General features: G+C 41.4%; 1 long non-coding RNA gene across 1 annotated transcript; it reads left to right on the top strand.

The window, feature by feature from the left end:
* The first annotated feature begins 549 nt into the window (after positions 1–549).
* On the top strand, positions 550–11,488 carry LOC109443541 (uncharacterized). The gene is made up of 3 exons (XR_002136699.2): positions 550–2,432; positions 2,622–2,736; positions 9,988–11,488. It is a non-coding gene; the product is annotated as an uncharacterized LOC109443541 (long non-coding RNA).
* Positions 11,489–12,323: the final 835 nt, after the last annotated feature.

The following is a 12,323-nucleotide window of genomic DNA, read 5'->3' as shown; positions in this document are numbered from 1 at the left end:
GTCCATGAGTGTATGTGTGTGCACATATATATACGCGTATGTGTTGTGTATGGTGTGTGTATGTGTGTATGGATATGTGCATATGGGTATAAGCATATGCGTGAATGTATGAGTGTGTGTGTGTGTGTGTGTGTGTGTGTGTGTGTGTGTGTGTGTGTTAGTGGGGAAGAGCAGAGTGAAAAGGAAAGGACGATGGAATCCTGAGAGAATGCAGATGGTGGACAGGCATTTATTGTAAGCCTATCTTAGTAAATGCTTTTTGTAGGGGATGAAACTCAGCCAACATGAATAATCGACTTTTCTAATAATAGACTTGTGGGCTTCTCTTTGTGAGGCAAAGATTTTCTTTGACTGAAATGAATCTTTTCTTATTTTAGATTTTGTCTGAATACTCAGGACAGGCTTGCGTGTTTCACTAAAAGACCACTGTGCGACTTTCAGCACCCGTGGAACATACAAATCACCTTGAAAATGAGTCACAAAAACCAGATAGAAGTCCAAGGGGAGCTCTGGAGAGGAAGGGAAGGTTGTATTCTTATCTGGTTATGCAATAAACATGGAGTAGTACAGCTAGTTACCATATGGGAACCAGTTTCATCTTTACCCCTTTAATTTTAAAAAATCACTTTTGTTTTTTTCTGTTTCCAGGAGAGATTTTCAGCTTTAGTCTCCCAGTTGATTTCTGGTCTAGTCCATAGCCAACGATTTTCTGCTTGAATCTCATTTGGGCATATTTCTCTGGGTCTTTTATTTGGGATTATTTTTAGAGAAAAGAATATATAACTCTAGTTATCACAGGGTCCAAGTACACTGGCCTGGTAGGAATGAGCTTAGGCTGAGAGGTGTCATTTCCAAGAAACTAGAGACTGCCTGGGAGGAACATTTATTCCAAATCTCAGTACAGATACACCTTGTGGGTGTTCTAGTTATTTTGAAAGAATGCAAAGAAGCAAGGGGAAAAAAACAACCCCCCCACCCCACACACACCATTCAGAGATCTAAACTTGAAAGGGCAAAAGTTCAAGGGAGGATTTATCTTTAATGTTATAAGGGGAGATGGATTGTGAGTAAAATCGAGAACACTGATTAAAATGCAAAAGCTCAGACTGCCCAGAAATACTATTTGGTTGGCTGCATGTTTGTTTTTTCTCAGCCAGAAGCCGTCAACACATCTGCCTATTCCTTAAAGGTTTTTCTAACTAGCTGCTAATCTCAGATAAATTCCACTTACCACCAATTCACTGAGTGCAGGAAGGGGGGCAGGATGTTTAAAAGAAGTCATATGAGGGGGTGGCCAGTTAACTCAGTTGGTTAGAGCACTGTGCTCTTAACAACAAGGTTGCTGGTTCGATCCCCACGTGGGCCACTGTGAGCTGTGCCCTCCACAACTAGATTGAAACAACTACTTGACTTGGAGTTGATGGGTCCTGGAAAAATACACTTAAATAAATAAAAGTTAAAAAAAAAAGTCCTATGCGTGGGTTGACCCTGCCTATGAGTTAACTGTATTTGCAAAGGTGTGTATGTGTTGTTATGCCTGCTTATTTGCAGATACAAGGGGTAGAATCACAGATGAGACCACAACATAGAACGATGGACATTTTATTATAAGTTCAAGCATATAACTTATTTGAGGTCTACCGCTTTCTTAGGCTTTAGCACATACATCTTTCAGTGTCACTAACTGTAAGACTTTACTCACCCCTTACCTAAAAAAGAAATCTATTTATAGAAACTGAAAGCCTTGAAGGACATTCATATCATTTATTACAAACCTGACTTGGGTACAACCAAGGTCCAAAACAGCCATGTGGCTTGCCTAAGGTAACAAGTCACTGTCAAAGCATTTTGTTCCCCATTTGGCGGGTATTATCATATATGGTCAGCTCTGGACTTCTGGCACTCAAGTTCGTTTATTTGTTCATCAAATGTATATTGAGATCTGATATATACAGAGGGTGCCAAAAACATGTCTACACATTTTAAGAAAGGTAAAAACTGTATTAAAATTACGCTGATGGTAACCACTCTGAGCACCTCTTGGAATTGCAGAAGTCAAACGTGACTTGTATTCATCTTTTGTTATCGGTATGTATTGAGTATTACAATTTTAATAGTTGTTTTTCTTTTCTTAAAATGTGTGTACTTTTCTTTTTGGTGTGTGTGTGTGTGTGTGTGTGTGTGTGTGTGTGTGTGTACGTCAGACACCATCTTAGGCTCTGGGGTCATAATGGTGAGGAAAACAGATAGGGTCTCAGCTCTTGTGAGGTAAAGTGAGCTGTAAAGCTGTACGAATTGCTTCTAAATATTGCTCTCGCTTTGGAGAAGCTTGCAGATTAATTGCAGCCTCTGAGCCTCCATTGGGCACCACTAGGAACCTGTGGAGCAGCCTGGACCCTCCGCTGAAGGGGAGCAGTGTGACCACACAGAAGGTAAGGAGCTGGGATGAGGGGCTTCTCTTCAGATGAGTCTGCTCCTCAGGGAAAAGACCAGGAGAGTGACACGGGGCAAAATCTAAAGTACCGAGGGCACTCAGGAGAGGCGATTCTACACACACATCCTCCTCACCAGTTATTTTAACAACAACAATGCTTGGTCTCATTGTTTCTTCTACACACCAGGGTGGGGAAGCCATGACTTACTGAGGGAACCGCCTGAAGATGGGCTCTGACATTCTTGTTTCTACAAGCTATTATGTGAGGAAGAAAGAGAGCCTAGTCTGGGTTCTTGCTGCAGGTAAGAACAAAATTTTAATGGCTTCATGGCTTGGAAGCTTCTTAAAGTATGTGTCAGTCAACTAGCTCTTGACCTTGAATGTGACTCGCTTAAATCGCTGACAGTCAGTAGCCCCACCAGCAGAGGCTTGCAGCTTCCTTCACATCCACATTTGGAATTCTCCCATATCTTGAAGATGAGGCAAGAACACAAATGGAAACAATAACGATAGCAATCATTTATTAGATTCTTGCCATCATGCTCTTAGACAGTAGCACTTCCTCTTTCCAGAACGGGTGAAGGTTATATTTTGAACTAATCTTGTTTTGAAATTTTGTTTGAAATTAAACAAACAAAAGTATTATCATGGGCATCAAGAATAATTCAATAAAACACTCATTGAATATATGAAAATTCATGAGTCCATCATGATACTAAAGAGGAGGAAGCCAGAAGAAACTCAGTTGATGAGCTAATTCAAAACTCAGTTGATGAAAACCATGTAATGAAAGGGCAAGTACATTTAATATCTTTCCAGTCGGAACAGTATTTCAGGGTAACCAGACACTTCCAGTTGATGAGCTAAAGCTCTATTTACGGAAGAATGCCAGCTCGACGGAGGACGATAGACTTTGAAAATCATAACCTCGCAATTCCAGTGAAAATGTAGATCCAAGAAAGGACTATCAACTTGTGTTAAAGACATTCGGTGGATGGTTGATGGGACTTGAACATACATATGGATCCAAAGTAAACCACAGCAATATGGTTCTGGTCGTCTCAAGATAAAACATACTCGTAACTGTACATCGGATGGATCAGACTGCCATCACCCTGATCTAATCACAAAAGGTGGGACAACCAGATATTTATGCCTCCCGGTGTCATGCATTTTGATTTCACAGCATCACCTGGGATGCAGTAGCCAACGGTATTTGCCTGAGGTCTAATCACCTTGTAGGTATAACTTCCAGGAAGTACAGGGGAGAGAGCAGCAAGCGAAATGACACAACAGGCAAGCAAGAGGGGCTGCTACAGGCCCAGTGGCTGCAATAAGAAGATTCCACGAAAAAGAAGACTAGAGACTAGATTAAAAGAGGCTGATGGGATGTTACCAACCAGGTGCACGGGCGGGGATTGGTCCTGGTTTGGACAAATAATCTATAAAGGACATTTTGAGGAACATCTGGGGGATTTAAACATATACAGGCCATTAGATGATGCTAAAGCATGATTACTAATTTTCGCTGTGATAGTGCTACTTTCTGCTATGTAGGAAAGTGTTGTTTAGAAATGCACTGTGTGGTATTTAGGGGGTAATGTCATGATGTCTCTAATTTATTCTCCACAGATGACACATAGTGGGACATTCTGTGTGAAATAGACTGTGATGTTCAGGTCCCCTATGCAATGGCTAAACATACGTAGACTTTTAACCAACCAAACTTACCAGAAACAACTATACGAGCAAGTAATGTGTAATCATAAGTTGCTATTAAATAATGAGTAAAAATTTTGTACATTTCTAAAGATTGAAGTCTTGATGGTGAGTAAGGTGAAAAGCAGTAGCATTTAACGAGGCAGGCGTTATCATAAGAAGATAAATTAAAAAACATTTTTTTCAAGACCTGATAACTAACTTAATTTTAGTATTGCTACCAGAACCTAATTTCCACTGTTCACAATGAAATGATTTTTATAATTTTTTTTCACTTAGTGCTACTAAAAAATCTTTACTATTAAAAATCCATCAATCATAGGGAATAATTAGATCAATTATGATGTGTCCATATCTGAAATATTGTAAAATCATTAACAATTAAGATTTGGATGTAATATAACTTTTGGATTAATATTTTATAACATGAAAATATGTTTATAACAGAGTAGGTGTAAGGTATACAATTATATTACAATATAGTCCTAATTTTTATGTAAGTAAAAATGATTTAGCCCCTAGATAATTGCTGAAGGAGGGATAAAGAGTACCATTTAATGTAGTCCTAGTAACATTGAGACTGTGCAAAGAAAATACGAGAAAATAAAACATAGAGGCGACACTACAAAATTATAGAGCTCTCCAGGCACAGATTAGATTATTATCGCTTTAAACAAGTGAGTAGGTTCTCACCACATTGGGCAAATGTGGTACATTTTCTGACATGGTAAAAGAAACCCCTAATTTTACTCATCTCTAAAGCCGAGAGTTGAAGAGTTGAAGCCCTTTTGCCCTTCTCAGGATGACTAAACTCAAAGCGAGCCTCCTCACCACCAAGTACAGGACTGGCAGTAGACCAGAAAAAAGGCAATGCTGCTGTGACAAACACGCGATAGGCATAGACATAACACAACAGCGGAGCGGTTTAACCTCATGGTTCTCCATTACATTTCCATGGAACATTCTCTCACTCTCCACCAGGGCAGCCAAGCCTGTGGTGCTACCACGGGGATGGGACCAACCCAGAGAAACACAGTTCTTTCTCACGGGCAGCCTTTCCTCAGTTATGGGAAGAAAAAGGAAGTTCACCAAGTGTCACATTAATTTAAGATTTTAAAGAGACCTGTCTCTTTCACGGGACTGGTAGACAATATTTGAACATGTTAAAAAACACATCCCCTTGATTACGGAAGTAGAATACTCAGCAACAATTCAAAGGATTGAGGTAGAGCTAAATGCATTGACAAAGAGAGATTTCCAGGCTTCACTGTGCAGAGATGGCACGTGGAACCACACTTAAACAGGCATGTGCATGCAAACACACATGTGTACACACATGCATGCACATGCAAAGAAAAGGCTTTGTATGAACATACATCAAACTTTTAACAATAAATTGAAGGAGCAATTAGGAAAGGAATGGCAGAAAAAGTAACTTCAACTTTTTCAACTCTATATTTCTGAATTAAAAAATGTTGTTATAGCAGCAGATATGCATTTATTTCTTATGTAATTTTGAAAAAGAAGGAACGATGAATGCATACACTCTTGGCAGAAATATAAAAATGGTACAGTCACATGAAAATAATTTGGCACTTCCTCAAAAATTAAACATAGAGTCGCCATGTGACCCAGCATTGTCACTCCAAGGTGTTTACCCAAGATAAAAAGAAATGTGTATGTATGTAGAGAGACATGAATGTTTATAGAAACATGATTTACAATAGCCAAAAACTGGAAGCAACCAAAATGTCCACTAACGGGTGAATGGCTAAGAGACCATGGTATATAGCCGTACAATGGAATACTATTTAACAACACTAAAGAACAGCTATTGATACACATAACAACTTGGATGAATCTCAAAATAACAATGTTGAGTGGAAGAAGCCAGACAAAAAAAAAGTAGAGTACATATTATATATTTCAATTTGTACAAAATTCTAGAAATGCAAACCAAATTACAGTAACAGAAAGCAGATGTGTGGTTAAATGGGGAGTGAGAGGGAGGGCGGGATTACCAAGGGGCACAAGGAAACTTTTGGGGGTGATGGATATGCTTGCTACCTTCATTGCGGTGACGGTCTCACTGGTGTGTTCTGTGTCAAAATGTACCCAATTGTATGGTTTAAATAGGAGCAGTTTATTAGGTGCCAATTATACAACAATGAATCTTTAAACATAATAGTAATACATGATTAATATAGAAAACGTGGAACTGATGTAAGATGAAGAAGGAAAACAAATGGCACCCTTACTCCCTTTGATAAGACAGCTGCTAACATTTTGGGGCCTTTTTCTTCCAATAAATTTTCAAACCCACCAGACTGTAAGCTGTACAAGAGCAAGTCTGCCTGACACACCAGCTGTAATCCCAGCACAAAGCCAGAAAAGCAAGTGTTTGACAGCCATTTTGAATAAATAAATGAATGTGGAAATACCCTGCCCTCTTCAATTCGTATTATATCATTAGAACTTTTTCATGTCACTAAAAATTCTTTGAAAATATATTTATGGCTGCACACCTTTTACTGTCATATATACAGTAGTCAATTTTAGACTTGGGTTGTTAACACTTTTTCAATATAATCAATATTGCTGTGCTATTCAGCTTTGGGTATAAGTCTTTGGGTGTATCATGAAGACTTGTATATATCACAGGGCAATTCAAGAACAATCCATGGATCCAACTAAGCAGGTTAACAACTTAATTTTGCATTGTGCAGATAAGAATAAGAGTTAAAATTACCATCTTAACTTCATTGAAAATTCATTAGCTAATTAACTGCTCTTTGCCTAAGTTTCCTCTTTTGTAAAAGGGAAATACTAATAGTCTCCACTTCTCAAGGTGGTTGTGAGGATTAAAGGAGATGGTGCAAAACCAGTGTTTGTGACAACGCTGGGCAGAGAGAAAACTGTGATGCTGGGCAGTTATGGGCCATTCTTGTGCCAGAATGGTCCACGTTTCCATATAAATTTCCTCAATTGGAAAATTTTTTTCTTGGGATCTGCCAGTCTGAATGTCATCTGTCAGCATGGCTTGAAGAATCCTTTGGATGGGTTGGAGTTAAATAATAAGGTCTGCAGGTTCCACTGTTACTATTTAGCAGCTCTTTAGAATACTCGTCTTAGCCAAAGATGAATGTTGGCCCCAATGGATGGATTCCAAGTTCTGGTCCTGGATAGCTCCGGTGATCAGAAGGATTCAGGGGAACAATTTTTTTTTTGAGTGGATTTTCCCCAGATTTCTGCTGAATTTCAGGGTTGAGTAAGTGAAGCTTGGTTGAAACCACTGGCTTCGTGGAGTTGTGGTTGCAAACCATAAATCATTCTGGGTTCCTTAAGAGCTCTGTAAACTGTAGAAAACCAAATGACTCTGAACTAAGTTGTTTGATTTGACAGTTTGGGAATGGATTTTTAGCCAAGTTCTGGTTCTTGAGTCTCAGCATGTAGCAGAATTGTTTAGTGAGTTAAACACACACATACCCACATAAATAAATCAATACATAAAACTTTTATTCATTTAGATGAACAAAGAGAAGATGAATATGTAAATAGATATTGACTTAGAATATCTGCAAATTCATCTTTATTTAAATGATAACCTCCCATTTTATAGCTAAGGAAACTGAGATTGAGTGACTTGCTCAAACCCCCACTTAGTAAGTGGTGAGAGGGATAGATCCAGCCCTCTCTGAATCCAAAGTAAGTATATTATTTACATAATATGAAGTAATCGTAGCAGCCAGCATTTTCCCTGCACACCACAGTTTACAAGGCCCTCAGGTACATTGTCTCTTGGGGCCTGGACAACCCTTCTCTGTTCAGGTGACTACTACGATGCAGGGGCTTCTCCCCATATCCCCCAAATTCGTTGTCATGCTGCTCAAAGTGTGGGTCTGGCCCAGTAACATGGGCATCACCTGGAAGCCTGTGAGACACGCAGACTCTAGAGCTCCACGCAGACTTGCCCACTCAGAACCTGTATTTTAACAAGACTCCCAGGTGACCTGTAGGCACATTAAAATTTGCAACATACTCCCACCAAATGTACACATCATGGCCAGAGCAGAGATACATGGAGTCATTGAGAAGAGACAGTGTCTCCCAGGCCAGCAGGTCTTATGTGACACCAATGGAAGAGCTAAAGAAAGCATGTGTGCATTGAAACAGGCTGGTCACGCAGAGAGGAATAGAGAAAGGAGTGTTGCAGAGGCATCCACTGCCCGGCAATTCCGGCATTGCTCATGGAGGGTTTTGGCTCAAGGCCATTGGCAAGGTCCGTTCTGCTGTGCGAGGGATGCATTTGGCATCCAAGCCTGCTGACACTGCCTTTGTCACAGGAGAAACTTGGGGTAATAGGATAGGCAGAGTGTAACCCATTTCGATTGTTCAAGATCCATGAGGACCTTCCTAGAAAACAGGATAAAGAAGGAGCACACCTCCCTAATTTTTAAGGAAATGCGGCCAACTCTGAGCCCATAATTGCTTGTATCGCTGAGCCCCTCCTTTGCGGAAGGTGGCGGGAAGCAGCCTGGGTAATGTCCGGAAGGGTCGTGGCACTGCCTTGGTACAAAATGAAGCTCCAAAGAAAGCTTTGATTCTGGTACCCTAAAATCCCCATCTCATTGAAATTAAAAAACAAATCAGGTATGTCTGATTCAGAAAGGAAAGGTCACTCCAAAGTCTGGGAGAAGCCAAGGTGGCATTTATATCATCTTCTAATATCTTGTCTAAAACCATTTACTCTAAGCTTGTCATTTGGGTTCTTCAGTGGGTCTGCCCATGGAGAACGAGAGAGAGAGAGTAGTTATATCAACAAAAATACACGAGTTCCCATGACATCTGGTTTTACATTTTTCCTCCGAATCTCTGTGTCTTCCCACTATCAGCACCACCATTAAATGGGGTATAGATGAGAGAACTGTAATGAAGATGGTCCTGAGATGACTCCTGTCGGACCAGCAGCCTTCTCCTCAGCACTGGCTCTGAAGCTCGGGCTGATGGGAGGGACCGGACAGCATGCGACAAGGATGTTCAAGAGGCCACATGGGGAGCCGTGTGGTTTGGAGTCAGGAAACCAGGTGCCTGGCTGTCAGGCTACACCCACAGACCCAGGCTCCACCACCAAGTCAGAGGTCTCTTAGTTTTGGCAGCTCTGAAATTATGAGTTGACAATCAGGTGGCACGGAAGCCTGGAAACAAAGTTATCAGCTAATCAGAAAGGCCTGCTTGGATGTGGTTTAGACATCCTGAAAGTTAGCACAATGTGGCACCGGGTGGAAATTGCTATGCCCAGGATGAGTGATGGTGTGTTTGTGTGTGTGTGTGTGTGTGTGTGTGTGTGTGTGTGTGTGTGTGTGTGTTTGAACACAGAGAACCTATCTTTGCTCTTAACTATCAGATGAACAATGAGGGATTTTGACAAATGGGGTAGTTGTACAATAACTTTCTAAAGAGAAGTAATCATATATTTGCACAAAGTCTACTTAACATTCAAGACAAGTTACCGATTTTTGTGTGTGTGCTATTCAACAGGTAGAAACACTTGTTAGAATCCTAAAATGTTTAATGTTAATTACACAATGATGCAATTTATTCGTGGATGCACCCTTATAGTAAAACACTCAACGATTACAAAACTAAACTCCTCCTTGACCACCTCCCACCACCCTCTCCCCACCCCCACCCCTACCTCCCGACTTCTTCCCAGAAGTAAGCAGTGTGATTTGGGTATGACTTCTTCCACGGTCTTTTCTCTGCAGTTATAAACATGAATGTGTTTCTAGACGTATGGATAATGTCATCTTGGTGTTTTATTTTGTTTCCATCAGAAATACCACTACACTGAACACTTCGTCTACAATCTCCTGTGTTCATCAGAAACTATCCCGGAGATCTCTCAAAGTTAGTACCTACAGAGAGCCACCTGCTTCTTCTGAACCGCTGCATAGAATTCCGTAGAATGGATATGCCATCCTTGATGAATTCCTTGTCTTCTTGATGGACACATAAGTTGTTTTCCATTTCCACCACAAGATGCCTACTTGAGGGCGTGCATGAATATTCTCCAGAGGGGCGGACTATTGTGGAATTGCTGTGACACAGGGATGCAACCGTTATATGTCAAGAGAGCCTGCCACCGTCTCTTCCCAATGTGGCTGAACCAATTCACACACTCTCAGGAGTGGGAGTGTACCTAGTTCCCCCACCCCAATTCTCAGTATTAAACTCACATATTTGCCTGTTTGCAGAGTGAACATATTGTTGTTGCTGTTCAATGTGCATTCCCAGTTACTACTTAGAGCGTCTTTTCAGATGTTTTTCTTCCCTCATCTTGGAACTGCCTCTTCATACGTTTTAAAATTAGGGTTGTTTTTCTCCTTTTGAGTTTGTAGGAGCAGAACTTCTTTTCTAAGAGAAATTGCAAGCAGCAAGTAGTAACAGTTTTCTTTATTTCAGAAAGTCATAAAAGCATCGGCTTGCATAGAAATAGAGAACAAAAAGCCTGTGATGTGTGTATTATGGGCATGTTTTTTTTCCATAGCGTGATTCTAACACCCACACACCTTTAGAAAACAGAGTGAAGCCCCTAAAAGTGCAACGGCAAAGATGAAAAACAAAGACAAGTTAGGTGGTTCTACCTAACTTGTAATAACAAGAAGGGCCATTTCCAGCTGACCGCTGGAATCTGGCTCTCACGTCTGCAGAAGTCTCGGTTTACAATCCCAGGGCCAACTCTTCCCCGTAGAAATCTTTTCTACCCCAGGAGTTCAGGATTTGGGCTCGTGCTTGTCAGTTGCCCATCTAAGGAAGCGATGTGTGTCTGTGGACCTCGTCTGGGTTTATCTTCTGGGCTCATCGCTCCTGGTAGTGACACAGACAGAGGAGCAAGCAGGTGGCAGGCTCAGGCTCATTGACTCACCCTCAACCGCAGGGGAACTTATCTGCACAGGGCATCTTCCTGGGTGAAACCTGAAATCTGGGGGCTTGAGAGGATGGGGCACTTATGGGGCACAGAGGGGCTGAGGAGGAAGGGGGCAGAAGATCCATCTTCTCTAGTTGGTTCTGACGTGTGTGGATGAGGTCATACCGTGTTTCCCAAAAAATAAGACTGGGCCTTATATTAAGTTTTGCTTCAAAAGATGCATTAGGGCTTATGTGCAGGGGATGTCATCCTGAAAAATCATGCTAGGGCTGATTTTCTGGTTAGGTCTTATTCTGGGGGATAAAATCCAAAGATGGGATGTGGTATGGAGTACGGAACTGGATGTGTGTGACATAATCCCTTTCACCCTCTGTTTTAAAATATCATTTAAAAAGATTCAGTATGGACAGGCTCCAGCCATTTTTAGAAAACAGGCTTGGAGGGGTTTTCATCCTTTGTAAAAGTGGTTAGGAAGCTGAATCTGTCACTGAGGAAGGGGAGCCCAAGGGAGATTCGTGACAAACAAACCCAGCAACAGAACAGGGGGTGGTCTGGACCCCAGGAGGGCTTGTTTAAGCAGATTGCTGGGCCCATCCCCAGGGTTTTTCATTCAGGGGGTGCTGAGGCGCCCCACCTATAACAAGTGTCCAGGAGCTGCTACTGGTCTGGGAAGCACACTTAGAACCACTGGGCTACAGACACATTGTCAGAAAAACCTTTAGCTGGGGAGAAAACAGATGCTGGGAGATTTCAGAGACGGTTTGTGGCTGTGGTCTCTTCTCAGGCTGCTGGGGAGGGGAGTGCAGAGAGTCAGAGAAAACTCAGAAAGCTTTTAAGGCAAACTCTGCAGGCGAAGGCTCATGTCTGCCCCGGGAACTTCTAAGGCAAATTCTGAGGTGAAGTCCTGGGTGGTACCAGATGTGGGGCAGTGAGGTCTTAGAAATGTCACCCTAGTCAAAGCTGAGGGTCAGGGCAAGGCTGAGATTAAACTGTGATGGAGAATAAATGCTAGTGAGAAAGGAACCAGAGTCTACCCAGGTATTTTTTTTTAACCATTAAAAACTTATACAATTAAATTAATTAATGACAAGCCCATGTCTAAATAAAGATCGTATACTACTTCAAAAGCTTAAGGCAAAAAACCCCTATTCCTTATTCTTTATTTGTCCCACTAGCCCTATTCCCCAAAACAACTTTTTTGGCACCTCTCAAACTATACTGAGTACTCGAGTCCCCTGGGGA

Source organism: Rhinolophus sinicus, linkage group LG10, assembly GCF_036562045.2.
Source record: "Rhinolophus sinicus isolate RSC01 linkage group LG10, ASM3656204v1, whole genome shotgun sequence".
Lineage (NCBI taxonomy): Eukaryota > Metazoa > Chordata > Mammalia > Chiroptera > Rhinolophidae > Rhinolophus > Rhinolophus sinicus.
The sequence above is the reverse complement of the archived record's forward strand: the minus strand, read 5'-3'. Positions and strand labels throughout refer to the sequence as shown.